The following is a 17,610-nucleotide window of genomic DNA, read 5'->3' on the forward strand; positions in this document are numbered from 1 at the left end:
TTTTAATTGTATTGGAGAATTTTGCCAAATCAGATATTTTTGTTTATATTTTGCAATTCGATTTTCCAATTAGTGTAGCTTTTGTTTGCGTCATGGTGAATAAACCCTAACAATCTACTAGTTGTTAGTAGAAAAAAAAAAATCATAATAATCTAGACTGAGTATTTGCCAAACAAAGAATTGGTGTGAACTGCACAATGCAGACCAAAGCAGCTGCACTGGAAAAATTCTCTAGCTGTTTTCGAAGCTTGACTGTCATGGCCTAAAACTATATAACAAGGTTTTCAATTCACGTTTAATAAACAAATCCACGTGTGCAAAAAGTTATAATAATGAGCAGTCACTCTGATATTTTCTTAGTTAAGTATGAACTGACACAATATTCAAAAATAAAACTTACAAATACAGAAAAGAGTTCAAAAATACAAAAAAATGCAAACAAATATACGTAGAGAAATATCACCCTGAAGAAATATTAAAAGAGCACATTATCATTTATTTTAGTATGAGATCAGCTGATTCTCTGAAATTGTTTTTATTGTGTGGATAGCTATTTTTATTATTTACTATTTGATTAGCACAAGTAACAAAAAAAAATAGTTGCTGCTTTGCTAACAACTTTTTATTTGCTTTTTAAATGTGTTTATTTACTTGTTTTGCCAAAAAGTATCTTCACCTTCACAAACTTGATTAGATACATTAGTCGGTCCTTTGGAAGCTTAATGCCTTGCATGGGACGTGAACCAAATTTAGCAAGTTGGCCATCATGCCTGCTATTTAAACTTCCCATGACAAGCACTGAATATACAAGTCATCAGATGTATGCAGAATGCAAACTCACTGCGGAGGGGATTAACCTCTTATGGACCAAAGACAGAACAATTCTTACTTCTGCCCCAGAATTGTACTCCTCCTGAGCTGAGCTGAGCATAATACAGAGATGTTCATACAATAACACATCATAAAGATATCTATATAATACACAGAACTAAGTACAATACAGATATAGACATACCACAAACAGAGCTATTAAGAGAGATATAACTGATATACACTGAACTTGAAACCATAGAACAAAGATATCTATACAATACACAGAGCAGGGTAGGCTACAGAGATACTCATACGAGAAGTAGAATAAGGATAAATAACACACAGAGCTGAATACAATAAGAAGATACTCATAACTCTCTTACACAGACAGGATCACTGTGATGAATCGCACAGGGTTAAAACAGCTGGATACTGATAGACTCGATACTCCTTTTGCAGCTGGCAAGATAATTAATCTGTGTTGGTAATATACAGCCAAGAAGTAAATTACATGGTTAACAGAATTAACAATCACTACAGATATTGGTATTAAATCAGTCCTCAGAGTCCCAGTCCCAGTCCTGCAGTTTGAAGCTTCACAAGTTTTAAACTAGCCACATCATGAGTGCATCAAGTCCCAGCTGTAGAGTGACTAGTCACATTAAAATAATATGGTGGGTATGTACCGTAGGAGTTAATGAAACTATTAGTGATAGGCAGCACAGTGCTCTGTGTTAGTAATGTCCTCCTTCCCTTGTCACCCCTGGGCTTCCCTGGCTTTATTTATATTTATTATATATTTGAGTAAATCTCTTGCTTAATCACAGGGGCAGTATTTTAGGTTCGTCTATTTGACCTGAAACCAAATTTTCAGTTTACTACAGTGGCAGAAACAGGGGTTATTGGGGGAGAGAAAAAAAAATATTATACGCTTACATTTGGCCGGGGTCAGGAGCTACTGCTGTGCTCTACTTGTGCCAAGATGGCTTCTCTCTCCTGTAGACACTGTAACTCCACTGGTAACTCCAATGATGACCTCTGAGTAGGGAGGCCAGTAGCATGCCTCCACTCATGGGCAGCTGGCTCTGCTGCCCAAATGGAAGGTCAATAGAAATTCCTCCTTACAATTCACTGGGCATGAGCAAAACCTGCTGGACAAGGGCAGATTTCAAACCAGGCCCATTTTTGACATCCTAGATGCTCTCAAATGTGATTCTCCAAAACAGCTACTCATGACGGGAGAGGGGCCCTGCAGAAGTGAAACCTATTACAGAATTAAAGAGAAACTAATTTTTTCCATGTTTTGTGGTTACCTTATCCTCCAGAAAAATAATCGTACTGTTTCAAAACTAAAACTAAAACTAAAACATAAAAACTAGTGCTCCAAGTGCCCCATGGACGAGCCTTCACTGATTATTCACTAAACCTTGACGTGTCAGGAACTGGTCAGTGTATTGCATTTTCCAAGTTAAAATGACCAAATAACCAACTCTTTCAGCTAATTTGGTCTAAAATGTGCAATTTGCTGGTTTAGTGAAAAACCCCATGGTCCTGGACTTCATGTTCCATGATTGCTGCCTTATTGTGCCATGCGATATCAATTCACGGTTTGTTTATTAAATAGTGAATTGAAAAACACATTGCAAACTCCAGGCTAAACTAGCCAAGCTGTGGCTATAACTGACTTGGAGACTATTTTATAATGAATGCAGTGTGTTTGTAGTGAGTGCAGATTGTGTATAATGAATGCAGTGTGTTTGTAGTGAGTGCAGATTGTGTATAATGAATGTAGTGTATTTGTAGTGAGTGCAGTGTGTTTGTAGTGAGTGCAGAATGTGTATAATGAATGTAGTGTATTTGTAGTGAGTGCAGTGTGTTTGTAGTGAGTGCAGAATGTGTATAATGAATGTAGTGTGTTTGTAGTGACTGCAGAGTGTGTATAATGAATGTGGTGTGTTTGTAGTGAGTGCAGAGTGTGTATAATGAATGCAGTGTGTTTGTAGTGAGTGCAGATTGTGTATAATGAATGTAGTGTATTTGTAGTGAGTGCAGTGTGTTTGTAGTGAGTGCAGAATGTGTATAATGAATGTAGTGTATTTGTAGTGAGTGCAGTGTGTTTGTAGTGAGTGCAGAATGTGTATAATGAATGTAGTGTGTTTGTAGTGACTGCAGAGTGTGTATAATGAATGTGGTGTGTTTGTAGTGAGTGCAGAGTGTGTATAATGAATGTAGTGTGTTTGTAATGAGTGCAGATTGTGTATAATGAATGCAGTGTGTGAGTGCTGGATGAAGTGTGTGTGCGTGTGTGTGTGTGTTGGATGATGTGTGTGTGTGTGTGTGTGTGTGTGTGTGCTGGATGATGTGTGTGTGTGTGTGCTGGATGATGTGTGTGTGTGTGTGCTGGATGATGTGTGTGTGTGTGTTGGATGATGTGTGTGTGTGTGTGCTGGATGATGTGTGTGTGTGTGTGTGTGCTGGATGATGTGTGTGAAACACGCTGTGTTTCCTCTCCAGCTCTAACTCTCGCGAGACTCGCCTGTGCGGAGCGTTGCTGTGGCAACGCTCTGACAGCCGCGGGTCTCGCGAGAGTCAGAGCTGGAGAGGAAACACAGCGTGTGATGGGTACTGTGTGCAGGTAGCAGGGCAGGTCTTGCAGGACTGGTAATGGGAACGGCGTTCCTGCTTTGGAAAAAGTGCAGGAACGCCGTTCCCATGCGTTCCTGCAGGACTCGAGCCCTGCTCCGCACACAGTGTATTATAACTGCAGCTATAAGGTTATGGTGTAAGGAGGCCCCCTGTTTCCCCCACACAGTGTATTATAACTGCAGCTATAAGGTTATGCTGTAAGGAGGTCCCCTGTCTCCCACACACAGTGTGTTATAACTGCAGCTATAAGGTTATGGTGTAAGGAGGTTCCCTGTCTCCCACACACAGTGTATTATAACTGCAGCTATAAGGTTATGGTGTAAGGAGGTCTCCTGTCTAATAATTAATGGATTTCTTCATGAATATGAATACTACGCAGAGCTTTCGATCATCATAAATAAGTGATGTGTATCCAGGTAAACAGTCAGACATCGCACATTTTACATAAACATAGAACTTTGAATTTCTGGAGATGACAACACCGTATCACTGTATCAGTTTCATTGTCCATCAGCCAGATCTGATGACTGAGCTAAGACAACTGTTCCGCACTTTTAATGCACTAGTATGTAAACTATTTTATGCTTGGAGATCTTAAATTAGGAGCTCATAAGGATGTCCCACATAACAGTAAGAACTGAATTGCAAAGTTTAGAACAAACTAACTTTAAGGTTCTAACACTGGTAATATTTTACAAACCTTGCTGAAGTATAGTGGTTTGGTCACTAATCGGGGACCTGCTGACAAGGGAATATAAAACGTGGTATTCATATATTTATCAAAAACTGAATTTCAGACAAATTCGGCCTCAACAAATCCAGTAGATGCAGATAAACCTACAGAAATCTCCAGTATATACTCAATGACAGAGCAAGCAGCCAGCAGGCAAATGGTTAAATTAATGCAATAATATGAATTGAATAAATATTATAGATGTATAAGTAACATAATGTGCACGTAACAACTTAAATAAATACGATTTTATTATTGGTGTAAATTGGACCAACTTATGAAGTTACGTAACCCTTTCTCCCATGGAACCGCTTATCAAAATTTTGAGAATGACAACTTTTTAGCGACAGTTTCTGCTAGTTCTAATAACTGTCTGCCTGCAAAATCTGTCCGACTGGATAGTTTAAACTAGTTAAAAACAATTTTACAAGTAGATATTGGCCAATCCTATTTAATTATTACTGCATATGAGTGATCCACAACACATTTCCATCATCTGATTAGGTATTTCAGCTTTTTGGATAAATGATAAATATCCGGGGGGTTAAATAATAAGAACAATGTCCGGATTTCGAAGCCCACCTGCCTCCCATATGATGAATGATAACAGATTATTTTTGATAATGTGGATGGGGCTATTCAAACTTCTTACGATTGCTTCAGCTATGCCATAAGACAATAACCCATTCACTGCCAGAAGGAAATAAATACAATAAGTCGTTTTTATTTTACTTGATTCGTTTTTTTTGTTTTTTTTCTTTACGCTATATTGCTTTCCGCGCCGTTAACCCACAGGACACAGCGCAGTGGTGTGTTTATTTATTTCCTCACAAATCTTTTTGTCTCCCGAGAGATACAATTATACTGCGTGTGTTGACATGTAATGTGTTAAGAACCACAAATTGATTTTCTGCAGGAGGCTGGTGGCTATTAAATGATATCAGTGAGGCAAAAAGGACGCTGGGGCATCAGAGTGTGATGTAAGCCGAGTGCTTTTTACATAATAACTAATGTCACCGTTTGGCGGTATTAAACAGTTCTACCACTACGACAGTCCCATGGGAGGCATGTAAGGCGAGTCGAGAGTGCTTACTGTAAGAGGCAGTTATGTGGAAGGAATTTAATGACATCTATTTGTCTGGTCGCATTGCGTTTCCCCCAGCTGAGCACTGTTGGAGGAAGAAGAGCTGTGTTCGATTCACAAAGAATCAAACGGGCTCCGTAACCTAATCGGTGTTTACAGAGGCAATGGACGTATCAGTGTTTCCTGCTGACAAATTCACAAGTAATGAAAAGCACTATATGGAAATGAATTATTCGCCGTAACTGTTTATGCGCTCACGTTGACACGTGATGATGTCATAAACAGACATGGCTAATAAACTTTAAAAATTGTTATTCTTTTCCTTTACATTTCTTTGCAGTTCTACAATGTAGAATATTCTGTTGAAACAGAAAGGTGACAGATTTGGTCTGTGTGGTGTGGTGAGGTTTGCAGTAAAATGAAGAATTCTTATATAAATTATCTTCAGATGGAACACGACAGTTTTATGGCTGCCGGGAAATATACATTTTTCATATCACACTCAGAGACAGACAGGCAGGCAGATAGATATGAGAATTCATATATAAATTATATTCAGAAGGAAAGCAACAATTTTATGGCAGCCAGAAAATATAACTTTTTCATATCACACTCAGAGATAGACAGACAGACAGAGAGAGAGAGAGAGAGAGAGAGAGAGAGATACCATACAGAGAGAGATATGATAGATACGATAGAGAGAGAGATACGATAGAGATAGAGATACGATAGCGATATGATAGAGAGAGATATAGAGATATGATAGAGAGAGAGATACGATAGCGATATGATAGAGAGAGAGATACGATAGAGAGAGAGATACGATAGAGAGAGATATGATAGAGAGAGAGATACGATAGAGAGAGAGATACGATAGAGAGAAAGATACCATACAGAGAAAGATATGATAGATACGATAGAGAGAGAGATACGATAGAGATAGAGATACGATAGCGATATGATAGAGAGAGATATAGAGATATGATAGAGAGAGAGATACGATAGCGATATGATAGAGAGAGAGATACGATAGAGAGAGAGATACGATAGAGAGAGATATGATAGAGAGAGAGATACGATAGAGAGAGAGATACGATAGAGAGAGAGATATGATAGAGAGAGAGATACGATAGAGAGAGATACGATAGAGAGAGAGATATGATAGAGAGAGAGATACGATAGAGAGAGATATGATAGAGAGAGATACGATAGAGAGAGAGATACGATAGAGAGAGAGATACGATAGAGAGAGAGATACGATAGAGAGAGATACGATAGAGAGAGAGATATGATAGAGAGAGAGATACGATAGAGAGAGATATGATAGAGAGAGAGATATGATAGAGAGATATGATAGAGAGAGAGATATGATAGAGAGAGATACGATAGAGAGAGAGATACGATAGAGAGAGAGATACGATAGAGAGAGATACGATAGAGAGAGAGATATGATAGAGAGAGAGATACGATAGAGAGAGATACGATAGAGAGAGAGATATGATAGAGAGAGAGATATGATAGAGAGAGATACGATAGAGAGAGAGATATGATAGAGAGAGAGATATGATAGAGAGAGAGAGATGATAGAGAGAGAGATACGATAGAGAGAGAGATACGATAGAGAGAGAGATACGATAGAGAGAGAGAGATACGATAGAGAGAGAGATACGATAGAGAGAGATATGATAGAGAGAGAGATATGATAGAGAGAGAGATACGATAGAGAGAGATACGATACAGAGAGATATGATAGAGAGAGAGATATGATAGAGAGATATGATAGAGAGAGAGATACGATAGAGAGAGAGATACGATAGAGAGAGAGATACGATAGAGAGAGAGATACGATAGAGAGAGATACGTAGATAGAGAAAGAGAGAGATATGATAGAGAGAGATATGATAGAGAGAGATATATGATAGATAGACAAAATATATTTGCTACCAGTTCCTTTAGATGTATAAGTAAGCACTTTGCAGAAAATCTGATTCCCTATGAGGAGAAGAAGGGTGCAGAATAGGTTTTTGTTTCCCCTCCAAAATCATTATCTCCACCCATGTTACCACACCCACCCTGTTCCCCTAAAACGACCCTCCTCTCCTATCACATATATAGAGGCAATCTCCAATACAGACCTCGCAGTGTAAGTACGGGCAGGTTTCATTGCTGTCATTCAACATCTCAGGTAAGACATGGCTGGCACAACGAGTTAGGGATTACTATTCTTTAGTGTAGCAGCAGACAATAAACCGGAGTTAGGAGAATTAATTATCAAATTGTAAATATTACTCCAAAATAACCAAACTTAACTTTTTTTTCCCCAATTCTCAGGTTTTTCCACCTCGATTACTTTGGTTTAAACTTTGTGATTCTTTTATGAGAGTTTATTATACATCTGGCAACTACACAATGATTTTTCCATAAATGTCCAAGACAGATCTGTTATTAAGTCACCTTAATTAAGTTTATCTCTTGTGATAGCTCCTTAATCCAAGGAGAGATCTCACTGCCGTCCTGGGGTAGAGAAGGAATTTTTTCCTAGTTTGTTGCAAAATTCGAAAGCATTTCAAACTGTTTGTTTTGCTTTCTTATGGATCAATGGCAAGATGTGAGGAGGACTGAACTTGATGGACACGTGTCTCTTTTCAAACTATGTAACTATGATACAAGCTAGCTCCACACTAATCTTTATAACTATAGCTGTCACGTCTCCTGAACTTCAAAAATGAAGTGTTTCAGTGCAGAAATATATTCTTTGATTTTGGACAAGAGCTGACAGTCTATTGCTTCACACATTCCATATAGAAGAAGTATACTAATACACAGGCACTATAGATACTCGTTAAATACATTTCCCAAAAAGTCGTCAGGAATCAGAATATATATGTGGTCCAAGGGGAGCCATCACCGTGCATGTGTATTAAGGATAAGAGTCATAGGAGTTGCAGTTAAAAGATTGATTTCAATTTAATGGAATTCTGTTTAATATGCAAATTAGGTTTTTCACTAAACTGGGATTTGTTCGGAATTGCAATTTTTAGTTTAAGAGAGCTGTACTTGAAATATAGGCAGCTTTTTTCACTTGTGATTTTGAATTCTCTATTCAGCTTCCATTTTTTGTTTTTTGTCGATATATAATCCTAACTGTCAGGTTAGTTTAGTAAGCGTTGAATTTCAATGTATAGCCAGGTGTGACTATACCTGAACTGGCGATTTTATCCAAATCAGCTATTCTGGACGGAATTTTGTCATTTACAATTTACAGAATAATCCCTTTCTTATTACTTTTCATGCATACTGAGGATCGATTTGCCAGATTAAATATTTAACGTTTAACTCATTAGGCACCCAGAACAAGTCAAAATTAAATTTAAAAATGTAACAAGATATTTATATATATATATATATATATATATATATATATATGTTTTTAATTTCCTCCATATTTAACCCCTTTAGGACACATGACATGTCTGACACGTCATGATTCCCTTTTATTCCAGAAGTTTGGTCCTTAAGGGGTTAAATCAGATTGCAGAGAATGTAGTAGTCAGGGTATGTAAGAGTATGTGTGCGCTATGGAATGTGTTGGCGCTATATAAAAATGAAATGCTGTTCTCTGCAATATTCTGCACAATTCCCAGAGCCAAGTCCCATTGACATGTGCTAACGTTTGGCATGCTGGGAGGCTCTCTGGATACAAATGTAAACCTTGAACCACATTCAATCTTTGTTCTTTATTGTGTATGATATTATTATTATTATTATTTTATTATTTATATAACGCCAGCCAAATTCCGTGGCGCAGTATAACGGTATGGCATGCCTGAGCTGTTAAACACTTCTGTTCAGCCCTATCAGAATATAAGAACTGAATGCTAGCTCTGACATGGGGGCAGATATTTCTCATACTCGGTTGTGCATGATATGTGCTGGCCAAAATTAATGATTTGAGCAGTAAGGGGCTCATTCAATCTAGTCTGGGAATTTGCAACCTCTCGTTCATTCCTAACAACTCCTGGGATGTTATTCACTAGACAGGTAATTGTAGTGGATTGCAGCCCAGACTGCAAAATTAAGCCAAAAAATAATAATTTGGAATACTAATTATTTTATTCAGCTATAGTCACAGCTTGGGTAGATTGCCTCAATGTTGCCATTCTGGTTATATTTCTCTACAATTCATAGTTTAGTGGAAAACCCCTCCGACTTTGCATTGGCAGAAGGCAGATGAAGGGACTTTAAATTTTGCCATCCCTGTTAATGTTTAGAGATATGGTTAAACAATAACGTTCATTTGTACAATTTCTACATTAAGAGCTTTTTGGCTTGTTTTATGATAGCATGTAAGGTTTTACAGTACTGGTGATAATCACACCTTAAACTGCAGGCTCCTGACAATTCCTGAAACTCCAGAGTACACTACCGCCTTGGGGTTATTATGGGCTACATGTAATTGGTATGGTAGCAAATCCTTATGTAATAAAAAAGCCCCCATGTTTTTAAAAATGAGTTTTGGTTTCTGGATTTCAAATAATTACTTTTTTTTAGTTCAGTAGGAGAAACAGTTTATTAAATATAATATGTTTTGGTCAAAAAATGAATAATAATATTCCATGAGAATGGGTATTATTTTGTTATATAACCTGCAGAGATTATTTTTTTGTTTGTTTATTTTTTTACTCTTTAATGTCTATTAAGTCAAGGTATGGAAGATGTTTGCAGTAGGGTCAGGTATTAGGAAGGATAATGGGGAGTTGCTGGGGGCGTGGCAGGTGCCTTTGGGAACTGTCACAGCTCGGATATCTGGTGACTGCAACCAAAGGGTTTAATAAAAAGACAGCAAGAGGTTTGGTGACACACATGGTCATGTCAGAAAAAGGCCGGATTGTGAAAGTCTAATGCTCCAGCTGTTGTGCTACAACTCCCATTATCCCCAGCAAGACAATGTCTGTTGTCATTTTCTACCAATGAATTAGCATGCTTGGTAGAAATGATGATAAATTAGGCTGTTTTGATTGAGTTCTTCTTCAAGATAGCTTTAGGCCTATCCAAAGCCCTCTCTAACCACTGCTGCCACTTGAAGTGTATTCTGGGAAATGTAGTGAAAGAACCGCTGGAGGGCTGAGCTTGGATAACCCTGATCTGTTTGCAGCATTTATATATTGGACTTTTCAGCAAGGTTGAAAGGAACACTCCCATTGCCATAACAATTTAAGCTCATTTAAATTGTTATAGGGTAGGAGTGACCAGGTACTTTTTTACCTTCAGGGAATACACCACTTTGCAACAGTTTAACCCCAAAGATGAAGCTCACCGGCCCAACTCTGCTGCCCCCTGGCTGCCATTGCTGCCTGCACTCCAGTATTTTGCAGCCACTAATAGACTGAGTGTGTCAGCTGCTGCTTTTAGTTGATCGATGGACGCCCATTGCGAGAAATCGTGCATTCGAATTACAATGGCAGAAAAGCTGAATAAGAAATAAATCTTTGTCGGCTGTGTTTCCACTGAAGTTTGATTTCAAAGTGACTTTTAAATATCAGGCCGAAGTAGTTGAATTGGAAGCATAACTTGATAAGTTTTCGAGTTTGGCTACTTTGGCCTTAAATTTGAAATTCACTTTGAATACTCACTTTAAAACATAACAATGTCCCTCGGATAACACTTACAGGGTTAACATTAAACCCCGGAGGGTCCCACTGTATTAACTCCGAGAAATATAATAAACGTCCGATTTTAATTAAATATTTATAAAGTTGGGTGTGAACACAGGACAGTCTGCGGGGGTTTAATGACAAATCCCCATGAAAGTCATATCGTCCAAAATATTTTCCTTTATGAGATTAATAGAGAAATACATGTTACACTTGGAAATGTGCAATCTCACACTCTCTCTCTTTAAAGACCTTTCCAAGAGCCTGTCTCCTTTACTGTTTATATACTGAAGCATAAATACCTTTTGTATAATCAAGTCTAAAATAATATTTCCCAGAGAGCTCCAGCGATGCCCAGCGGGATGAGAATCTCTTCAAATCAAACCCTGCACGGTTTTTAAAGACGTATTAATGACTGCGGGTAATTTATATCTGTGTAACCCCAGCAGTGTAAACAGCACTTTACACGAGGAAATGAAAGCAAAATAAGTTTATAGGAAGAACCACAGACAATAGAAAATGCAACGTTTACCCATAAATACTTCTCCTTTCTGTACTTCGGATTCTTCTTCTTGATCCCTTTAACCCACTGGCCCTGGAAATCTTAAAGTGTCAAACGTAAAGGGGAAGATGGCATTACTTTGTATAAACCTCTTGCATTCTAAAGGTTCTATTTTAAAAGCCATAAAACTTGGTAGGAACAGTGCAAGGTTAAGCATTTATAAAAGGGAAACAATGTGCTCAAAATGATCTCCTGAGATAAAATGAGGGGTTTGCTGTAGATGCGCAGCCTAGAGAGGGCTTCCAACAGCCAAAGTAGGGCCATTTAATCACCAGGAAGAGACATCCAATCAGAAGCCTCTTATTCTTCCCTATTTTTCCAATAAACCCTTGTCCTGCAGAGGTTTACGGGATGAGTAGTTTATCCCCCTGGAGCAAAGAAACTATTAAAAAGAAAGTTCGAGCTGGCGTACAATTCTATAATAAACACACAAAAAAAGAGGGGTAACCCTTGATTACAAATTGAAAACTAGGAAGGAAGAAAATGTTTCTTAATATGTACTAACAGAGAAAAGGGGGATGGAGTCACACAGGTCCTTTTTAAAAGTAACTTTTATTAATAATAAAATAAAATAATTAGAACGCCCTTTAAAAAATACATAAAATATGTCTCACTGCATAAAAAGTGGTATATTCTGTATAAAATACTGTAAGTCAAATGTCCTTGCCAAGTGTTGCAGTCGGTTAGATACACATTAAGTATTTGCTTTAAGAACTCAAACTCAGTAACGACAATATAGCAACAAACAATTATGATTACGCAAAAAATAGTATTTATCACTGCAGAAATTGGAGAAATTGAGAAGCAACATTGTTGCAACAAGGAAATTTATTGTTACCAATTTATACAAAAATAGGTGACCCAGGACCCCCTATACTCTAAACAGCATTATGCTGAAAGGGATTATAAAACTACTAAATCAACACCTTGAGTTACCCTAATGTCCCCTATCTTCTCAATTCAGTCAGAGCTTCAATATCAAAAAGTCCCTTAAGCTGAAACGATGTAGATTGTCTCGTGGATAAATATGGATCACAAGAGGAGACATTCAAATCTTGATGATTCTCTTATATCATAATTGAAGATCCACATTTTTCAATGTTTTTAGAAAAGCTCCATTCAAAATAAGGGAATACACCATATGCCCCTAATAGGTAAAACTGATCTTCCTAGCCAGGCTGACAAATTGTGCGGGTGTCTGATGGACAGTCAGGAGATATCTGCATTATCTCAGAAGATATAAAACACTTTCTAAAATATCTTTATTTTGGAAAGTAAATCTGTTGAATGTTAAGGCTTCAATGTATGATCAAGTCCCATATGGTTCGTGTCACCATATGCAACATTGGAACCTCAGTGATACCTATGTTATGCCTATACAGATAGGTTGAAATCTTTTCATTGGGGACATGAGTGCTTATTTATTGTCCCTCTTTTTTTATTCTTTCTGAATGTCTTCAGTTTCTTTTTGGCTGTCTGTAATCATACTAATCATCGCTAGTCATATTGGAAAGGTGATGCCGTTTTTCTTTCCTTTTGTGTTTTTTCTTTTTATCTCTTTTTGATTGTTGGGAACAAAATGTTATTTTTTCAATTAAAATATAAACCTGAACAAAATATATATATATCAACACACCCCCACCCCTCCCCCGCTACCTCCCCACTTTAAAATGTAAAAAACCACCAGCAATATTTTAACTTTAACAAAATCCCTGTCCCCCTTCTACAAATCCCTGCACTCCCTTTCATAAAACTCAACGTTTCTGCAACGTTTCGACCTGTTAAAGGGACACTATAGTCACCTGAACAACTTTAGCTTAATGAAGCAGTTTTGGTGTATAGAACATGCCCCTGCAGCCTCACTGCTCAATCCTCTGCCATTTAGGAGTTAAATCCCTTTGTTTATGAACACTAGTCACACCTCCCTGCATGTGACTTGCACAGCCTTCCATAAACACTTCCTGTAAAGAGAGCCCTATTTAGGCTTTCTTTATTGCAAGTTCTGTTTAATTAAGATTTTCTTATCCCCTGCTATGTTAATAGCTTGCTAGACCTTGCAAGAGCCGCCTGTATGTGATTAAAGTTGCATTTAAAGATTGAGATACAATTATTTAAGGTAAATTACATCTGTTTTCATGCAGGCTCTGTCAATCATAGCCAGGGGAGGTGTGGCTAGGGCTGCATAAACAGAAACAAAGTGATTTTAACTCCTAAATGACAGTGAATTGAGCAGTGAAATTGCAGAGGAATGATCTATACACTAAAACTGCTTTATTTAGCTAAAGTAATTTAGGTGACTATAGTGTTCCTTTAAGGTTTTTAGCAAGCTAGCTTGATAAAGACCTTAACAGGTCGAAACGTTGCAATAAATCTGCCTGGAAACAATCGCAGTGAGTGCCTGAGAATTTTCTATTTATACACACACAGTTACAGGCAGATATTTAAACACACGGTTACAGGCAGTCACACACACACAGTTACAGGCAGTCACACACACACACAGTCACAGGCAGACAGTCACACACAGAGTCACAGGCAGACAGTCACAGGCAGTCACACACACACAGGCAGACAGCCATACACACAGTCACAGGCAGTCACACACACACAGAAAGAAACAGGATGTGACATTGTCATGACTTTTGCAGCCGGGTGAGTTTCCGGAGGGGTCCCGGTGTGGGCATTTTGTGGACCAACGGGACAGTCGCTGGGGCAGTAGAATGCTGCATAAGGGGTCCCTCAGGCCTCCCTCCTTCGTCCTCAATCCGTGCTTTGACAGGGTGTGACCATGTTATCCTCTCCTCCAGGGCGGCCCAGAAGCGGTCAAAGGGTGCCTCCAATCTGATTAAAATACAGTGTGAGACGTCAGTCGAGTCTGCTGCATGACTCAGGTCTGGGCCTCATGTCACAGGCACCACTGCGTCTGCCATCTTGTCCGAATTGGTCTCTCTACGGTGAGTATTTAGCCAGTGATTCCTTCACAGCTCTGAGAGCTTATGCCTTATTAGGGAGGACCGGGATATTCCCCTCCGGTCCTGGGGGGAGGGGGGTTCAGGGTACTGCTGGTCTGAGCCACAGACTTGAGGGCAAGGAAATCGGCCGCCTCTGCTTGTCTCTGTCCACAGCAGGCCGCAGCTGAATTGCTCTGGCTCCCGGTAGTGTATACCTTTAGGAGAGGTGTCTTTTAGCTTGCCCGAGATTCCCTGACCTGATATGGGCACAGGATGGAACGTGGCATTGGTAAAGCGAGTTTGCAGGAGCTCATATGCCGCGCATCTAGTTAGTTTGAAGATCAGGCTCCGTTCCCTTGCAACAATTTTTTGACAAATTTTGTATCATTGATTCTGAAATTAGCTCAAAATTTTTAAAAAATTAAAGGTACATGCAAAGTCAATTTACCCCTTTAAAGCATTTCGCTGACCATACATTTACAGGAGTCTGTTGCAGAAAAACTGAATATCTGCTACAGTCCTGATGCAAAAATTCCTGTTAAGAGATTTTTTTTAGCCCATCCCAGCTCATAAAATGCACGGCCAGTTTTCATCCTGCGCCAAATTAAACTGAAACGATTTAGAGAGATGCACACTATGGCAGCATGCTACGTTTTTATAACCCGCTTTATCTGTTTTTTATTTTAATTGCTTGTTTTTCTTTTAAAGTCATATTTGGATGTCCTGGGTCTTCATATATTATTATTATTTTATTATTTATATATCACCATCAGATTCTGTAGCGCTGTACAATATATCTAGCTGGGGTGAAAGTCTAGTATTTTGTATTTATTCTGCTAGATAAATGAAGTATATTGCAGTGAATTGTTCCCCAGACTGTTCCATCTACTGGGGATCAGACTGTACTAATATTAGACGAGAAGAGAGTAAGCTAAAGATACATTTATATAAACTATATATAATCAGGATACACATTAGAGCAAATTAACACAGGTTGCCATTAAAGGGAATCTATTGTCCCAGAATAACTATTATTATAGGTTCCCTGTTGCCCAGCACCCTTTGAGTTAAAAAAAATTAAGCTAAAGTTTCAAGAGCCGGGACTCCTCCGCTACAGCCTCAAGCTCTGTCTTCAAAGACATCAGCGTGCTTGTTAACGTCTTCGTGATCTTCTCCAATCCATTTCTTCTCATAGAGAAACCATGGTTTGGACTTGCGCATGCGCGGTCAATTGCTGAGCTTGTCTAATCAACTGTCGCTACCAGCATCATTTGATTCCCAGTCTGGAGTCTGGTGGAGGAGGCCCTGGTTCTGTCAGTCATAAAACCACTAGAGGTGGATTTAACCCTGCAATGTAAAAACTGTGGTTTACATTGCAGGGTTAAAATGCCAGGGCACCGCACCCAGACCTGAGTGAGAGGAAGCGGTCTGGGTGATTATAGTGGGTCCTTTAAATAAAGGAACGCACATGTGGTGAAATAGTGCATCACATGAGTGGACGTTAATTGGGAAAGTGGATTTAGAATATTAGGAGATGCAGCTGAGGTGAAGAAAGTGTGTGAGTAATAAAGTGGACTGATTGAATACACCAACAAGGGAAAGACACTCACGGAACCAATAATCAACAAAAGGCATTGGGACTATTTAAGGGACAGGGGATGGAGGGGCTATTATTGTTTGTTTTGTTATGTTTGGAATGTGACGGTCCCTGAGGAAGTCTACGGTGGCCAGACAAAATGTGCAGGGACGGTATTTAGTGTAGATTGGCAATATATTTGTACAGCGACACCAGTTGTACCCTGTGTAGCAGTGGGATGATTTCTACTACATAATTGCCAGGGGGTGTAAGAAGGTTCATTTATAAAGGTGTCAAGTTCTAATGAAATTAGCACTTTTTGTAAAATTTCCAAAAAAAGTAACACTCTTCGCAAATAAAGCACTTCAACAAGCTATAGTGATTTGGTTGGGAGTGTAACTTTAAAAATTGAATCTCAGAAAAACGCCAATTCTATCGCTGCTGACTTTACAGTAAAAAAACAATCAGTTAAGCCAGACGCTCTTCGCGTTCCTGGAGTTTGTGAGCACATAGGCCAAAGAATGGGGCTGGGTTACCCTTACTAGAATCATGTGCCATATAGGAATGGTCAAGCTAAACTGGAAATGAAATAGCCAAGGCAAGAGGATAAGCAGAAAAATAAGAGAGAAGAATGAAAAAAGGGGAAATGTTCCTTGGACCAAAAACTATAGATTATTAATTAATTGGAGTGCAGTATGCTCAGCTGTCCATTCAGTATTTGGATCAAGTGGCACATGACTTTTAACATTTGTTTGGAAGTGTGTTTGTCATTTTAAACAGGCTTACAGTCTCCCCTATTTTATGGATCTTCTGGGTAGAATTATGAAAAATGTGTTTTAAAGTGCTGCAGTAAAATAGTCTTGCCTTATAGGGGTAATTTAGCACGTTACTTTTAATGTTTATATATATATATGACAGTTGTGATAAATGTTGCATTAGTATGGAATACTAAATCATAGTGTCGTATGAGAGTTTTCAAACCACTAACCACACTTATATTATGGGGAAACTAAAGTGGGTTTGTCACCTAGAAACAAACTTTACATAAATCACCAGGCCATAAAAACTCCTATATGTTGCATCCAAATATTTTAAAATGGCTGTGAAAGATATTACAAGCAGGGTCATTCACTACACTACGAGTTTAGGACCTATTTCTCCCTCTGTCTGTCTATCTAGGCTGTAGTGGTTATGGTGCCAGAAGTGCCCCTATTGTAAGTAGTCAAACTGTTTTAGAATGGTTTAAATTCCTACCTGGGGTCCGCAGGGCACCGCTTCCTTTCTACACCACTGCCGGGGTGAGCTCGGAGAGCTTCTTGCCTTCACTGGGCTATAATGGAGGCAGGGACCCCAGCTAAGAAGTCAAATCATTTTCAAACAGTTTGACTACTTACATTGGGGGATGGGGGGAAGGGTGACAGAGCATTTCAGGCACCATAATCACTGCAGCTCGCTATTGTAGTTATGATGCTTGAACATATACCCAGCCTAAAGCATAAAAAATGGAAATACTACAAAAAGTATAAGAAGAGTTGGTACAAAATGCATGATTAGTTTGCTTTCTGCTGTTGGGCCAAGAGTTCTCCCTGCA

At 38.7% G+C, this 17,610-nt stretch overlaps 1 protein-coding gene across 5 annotated transcripts in view; it reads left to right on the forward strand.

The window, feature by feature from the left end:
* GJA5 (gap junction protein alpha 5) overlaps nucleotides 1–17,610 on the forward strand; it is a 90,132-nt gene that overhangs the window by 31,805 nt on the left and 40,717 nt on the right. The window contains exon 1 of one of the 5 annotated variants that reach the window (XM_063446847.1): nucleotides 7,437–7,461. The exons of the other annotated variants lie outside the window; for them this stretch is intronic. The gene's annotated coding sequence lies outside the window, so the exon portion shown is untranslated. Of the gene's footprint in view, nucleotides 1–7,436; nucleotides 7,462–17,610 lie in introns of those variants that run through there. 5 annotated transcript variants of the gene reach the window in all.

This window comes from Pelobates fuscus, chromosome 1 (genome assembly GCF_036172605.1).
Source record: "Pelobates fuscus isolate aPelFus1 chromosome 1, aPelFus1.pri, whole genome shotgun sequence".
NCBI classification, from domain to species: Eukaryota; Metazoa; Chordata; class Amphibia; order Anura; family Pelobatidae; genus Pelobates; species Pelobates fuscus.